This window comes from Equus quagga, chromosome 12 (assembly GCF_021613505.1).
Source record: "Equus quagga isolate Etosha38 chromosome 12, UCLA_HA_Equagga_1.0, whole genome shotgun sequence".
NCBI lineage: Eukaryota > Metazoa > Chordata > Mammalia > Perissodactyla > Equidae > Equus > Equus quagga.
The window spans coordinates 59,605,162-59,610,409 of NC_060278.1; the positions used below are offsets into that span (position 1 = coordinate 59,605,162).

The 5,248-nt window shown below is 44.3% G+C and overlaps 1 protein-coding gene across 8 annotated transcripts in view; it reads right to left on the minus strand.

The window, feature by feature from the left end:
* The window catches only part of LOC124248356 (uncharacterized), a 126,583-nt gene that overhangs the window by 109,095 nt on the left and 12,240 nt on the right, over positions 1–5,248 (minus strand). The window lies entirely within an intron of this gene.

Here is a 5,248-nt window from a genome sequence, read left to right on the forward strand (position 1 = left end):
AAAAAAAAAAAAAAAAAAAAACCCATGCTGAATTTGATGAAAGAATGTGAATGGCTTTATGGCGCTGAAACCCACTTCCAGCAGTCTCAGCCCTCCAGGCCTGGGATCCGGCGCCCTCCTGCAGCTACTCCCTGGGGACAGGCTGGAGACTGGGCTCCTCGCTAAATACGCATCCTCACTCACTTGCACGAAGGCAGCTGTGCTGTCAGTGTATGAGCTCTAATCTACGCCTCAAGCCTCTCACCAGGACAGAGACAGACAGGTGAAGTACGCTGCTCAGGCTCAGCCAGCGTGACCTTAGTGGTCAACAGAAGACCCCCCAAGGGCAGCTCCCACGATGTGCAGGAAAGTGACCACGTAGCTTCCTGACGAAAGCTCTCTTCTGACTCGGTGCCTTCACAGGGGAAGACGAGCATAGCTACTCTCATAACTGGCTAAATGAGAGATAACACAGCTAACAAAGTGACGGCCACCCCTTGTTCATCCTTTACGCCTCCCCTGAATGGCCTAAGTCTTACCAAATCGCCTTTGGACTTTCAAAATGCTATGCTAAATAAAATACTGTTGGCCTTCATGTTTGAAGATGTTGCTGCTGAGAATGCTAGTTTTTATGCTAGAATTTTTACAGTCAGCAAATAAAGTAATGGTCAGTCAGTTCAAGACCAGTTCCACACGTTGGATCAACTTCCTCTGAACCCGCTGGACAAGAGCAAATGCTATTTTCTTTTCTTGGTTTTATGTTTAACATATTAATGAGGAGAAGGGATGGCCTAAGTAAATCCAAGCCACAGGTAGTTAAAATAGTTCTAGCCATTCGTTCTGATGATAGACGCCATGAAATCCTTTGGTGGAAATGTCAAACTGTAAACATTGGCCTGTGTTTCACATCCTGTTCTTTTCCATTGTTGCCTGACAGAAGCAGCAGTGAATAGGGAAATTACATCTTTGGCTGCAAAAACGAAGACACAGTTGGAGTCATCCACAGGACAGAGAACCTAAAAACTTTTAGAGACTTTGGGACTCCTGTTTCCAACACCCTTGCTCGTCAGAGGGGGAAACCCAGCACAAGAAATTTGCTGCACAGCAAAGGCACTGTGGCACATGCGGCCAGGACGGACACATCCTGACTGCCTGCAGTCCGTGTGTTTTCACCAAAACCTAATGACTATCCTCCAACTCATAAAGAGGAGAGAGAGAGAGAGAGAGAGGGAGGGAGGGAGAGAGAATGAATTTCCACAGAAGCCCTGCATATGACTTTTCGGCTGCTATTCACAGTATGAATTGCAAATTACTTTTCAAAATTACTTCTCTCAAAATACCCAGACACCTGGCCACAGGCTGCCAACCTAATGCTAAAATAGGCACCTTGATCAGCTCGCCCTGTGACTTCAACCCTTCAGCTGTGCTCGACCACAGAGACAGACATCTCTGCCAAAAGAAATACGAACAACTCTGGGAACTGATTACAAAATTGGGATTGGTCCAGACTTTTCAAAAGTGATGGCTCTGTTGTCTGGAACATCTCACAGCCAGGACATTTTTCGCAACAAGTCAGCTCTATGTAATGAAAGCAATTAGAAGAAATTCAGATGTACACAGAGCTGCTCTCCCTGCCTAATATGGGAATAATAATTAACTGTCCAAAAATGTAAGCAATGGCTCATGGCTGATGATTCACCTTTAAAGTTGTGCAAAGAAAAAGGTCAAACCTTTTGTAAAGCAATTTAACAGTGTGGATCAGGAGTCATAAAAATGTCTATTCCCTTTGACGCAGCAATCCTCTTGCTGGAAACTGATCTTAAGAAATGATCCAAAGGAAAAAAGATGTTCACCACAAAATCTGAATCAACCTAAATGCCCAATAATAGGAAAAATGTTAATTATGGGACATCTTCCTAAGGAAAAATTACACAGTCATTAAAGATGAATTACGAAGACTGTCAAAATATGGAAAAAATGAAGACAACGTTAAATGAAAAAGTAGAATACAAATTAGATATGCATTATGACTGCAACCATGTTCAAATATTATCTTCATGTAAGAAAAACGGAAGGCAGGATTAAGGGTGATTTTTTCCCCCTCTTTTTCCTTAACTTTTTATAATGTTGATACACTGTTCTGATAATTCTCAAAAGGAAAAAGGTTACGTACAAGGCTTCATACGCCACTCTGTATAAAAATAAGTTAGCACAGAAATTCTTTTCAAATTATCAACAGCTCATTTCAAACATCTGTCCTTTAAAACCTGGGGGCAGGGCACTTGCCCAACATTTGACAGCCAGCCAAATATTCACATCAGTGTGGCCACCACCCCTCGGACCTCCTGAAAGTCAACCGAGCTTCCCGGGAGCCCAGGTCACAGTCAGACTGGACAGGCACGTGGCTCCACCTCCGGAGAGCTCCCGGCTCAGGTCCCCTCCTAAAGGGACCGGCTGCGGGCATCTGCCTCCCAAGCCCGGCTCCTCCTGGAGAGGACGTGGCTTGTGAAAACCTCAGGGCCCACCCCCTGTGCTCAGCCGCCCCTGGCTCTGGGGGCAGCTAAGCCGTTTCTAGATGGACTTTGGATCCTGGTCTCGGAGGTAGAAGGTACACAGCTGTGAGGCCTTTGTTTTGATGTTTGTTCCTCAAAAATGGACTTTTCACACCCAAGGCGCCTGGGGAGTGGCTCTCTCCTAGACAAACCCACAGCTCCCCAGGGCAGATGACGAGGTGGGGCTGCCCCTCTGCTTTGGTCTGCTACCAAAGAGAGCTCATGCTCCCCACAGACGACGCGGGGAGCGAGCCGTAACTTGGTCTTCACGGGCTCTGCGTTCACGCAGATGGCAGCCATCGATGTTTACACGTGAAAGGAGACAGAGTTTTTGTTTGTTATAAAAAGCATTAAAAAAGAAACAAAATCTACAGATCTGTTTCAGTGTCTTGAGATGAAAATGTTCATAAGGACCCAGAAATCCGTCTGGAGAAGTTGAGCCCTTGCTGAGCGAATGCTTAGTCCCGGGGACAGAGGTATTTTGGCGTGCCAGTAAATAAGAAACGAAAACAGACCCTCTCTTCATTATTGATATATGCGAATTATACTGTTTCAAATGAATGCTTTTTCCGTGTCTTCAAAGGGAAAAATTTAAACTCTGCAGGCTTTATCTATGGAGCTCTTTCTAAACCATCATACCTGTGTTGCTCAAAAACTGTTGAGACCTTGGGTCAAGGAGACACTCGCGTTGGCTTTCGACAGAAAATGTGCTTCTCTACACTAAAATGGCCACTTAAGCAAGAATGTGGAAATGATTTATCTCACAACGCTTCAAGCTGGATCTTCACTCCAGCTATGTTGTGACTGCAAAATCAGTCAGGGACCAGGAGTTCTATATGCTCCTAAACAAAGAAAAGCACTCTGACGGCCAAAAGAGTATCTAACACACCAAAATTACCCTAATAAAAGTTAAACTACCCACATCCCAAAGAATAAAAACCACTGACAATAACAATGTTTAAGGGGAAAGAGCAGCAGAACACAAAATAGATCTATTTACACCACACAAACAGCGTCTTCCAGACATGGTGTCATGATAAGCGGTGGTGGTAGCAGTATATTCGTATAAAGTCAGAAGGAAAAGGAAGAGGACTGGGAGTGGCATAACCAGCACACACCCACATGGGAGCAGAGATTACTGTTATTCTGTTCACCTCAGCGTCTCCAGGACCTAGTAGGTTCTCAATAAATATTGGCTGAATGAATGAATGCAGGAAGAAAGGAACACAGCTCATCAAAATAAAAATACCATTTGTAATGTGAAATTATAGAGGCATAAATACTTGCCTTAAGTCAGAAAAGAAGTTGCACCCAAAAGTGAATACATTTGCTGCATGCTATATTTAAAAGTTGGATGTTAAAACTTAATAGAACCAAAGTGGGGCCATTCTAAAGACTGTCTCTGTAGACTCAATCGTGTTGGAGTTCCAGAAGTTTCTTGGTCAAACTGACTAATAGGTTTTGAGCACCTCCTCATCCCACTGTAATCTCCTTCACCCCCTAACTCACCATTTCAGTTGTGTCTACTGATGGGCTCAGGGCTGCTCCTAGGGGTGTTAGGAAATGCGACATGGCCCAAGATGCGTCTTAACTCTTCCTAGAGATACAGTCTAGCGTACCCACCCCATTCTCTAGCTCACCATCCTGTGTCCTTTCTTGGTAGCACTCACCACAATGGAGTTATCCTCCTTGCTATTCTCTGCTTGCTCCCACTAGAACGTTACTTCCGGGAGAGCAAGAACCTTGACTGCCTTAGTTTATCAGTATATTCCAGCACCTGACAGTGCCTGGGATCTAGCAGATAGTCAGATTCCTAAGAATGAATGACTGAGGGACTAAATGAAGACCAGGTCCAAGGGCGCAGTAAGTAGCTTATCGCTGGCTGCAGGAAGGGATACGGAACAGGGAGTAGGCAGGCTGCTACGTGACAATGCAGAATTCTGTTTTTACATGAGATTTGGTAAAAGGCTTTCTAAGTCAATGACATATCATCCATGATGAATGATCCAAGTCTTCCCATTCCAGACAGAGTCTAAGAAAGATCTCGACTGTTCAAAGTTCAAAGCGCTCTCAAATTTAAGGAGAGGCCTACGTTCCTAGAAATAATTTTTTTTAAAATTAAGTTTTTAAAAACTACAAGATTCCAGCTACAGCATCATCTGTGAGTCCACTCAATTTAACAGGGAACTACAAATTTCCTATCATACTTCTTAATTATCACTAGTGAAGACACTCAATTCACTAATTCAACAGGGAATTTGTAGAAACGCAATCAGACAAAAGACATTTTAATTTCTGCATTTTGCCTTAATCTAGTAACTTTAGGATATACTAGTTTTCATTATATCGGGATTCTCAGGAAAAGACTTGATCTCACAGGGCCTCTCCTTGTCAGCATGAGTGTGAAGGTGGATCTAGACTTGACTGCTGGTTCAGTTTGAGCTACCCGACCGTGCACTCCCTGAACGATCGCACGGCTTCACAACACACTCACTTTCCTCGGGTGCATCACGTCTATGGTGCGAGTCCACTTTGCGTAATCTTGGGGATAAAACATTGTGTTGCTATCAATCCACACAGTTCGTTGCACATGGACCCCCGACAACCTAGGTGAACACGCACCACGTCAGCCTTCTGCAGTGTGTTCTGACGTGGTTCACACTGATATTCCATGTCAGCCTTCTCGCAGTGTGTTCTGACGTGGTTCACACTGATAT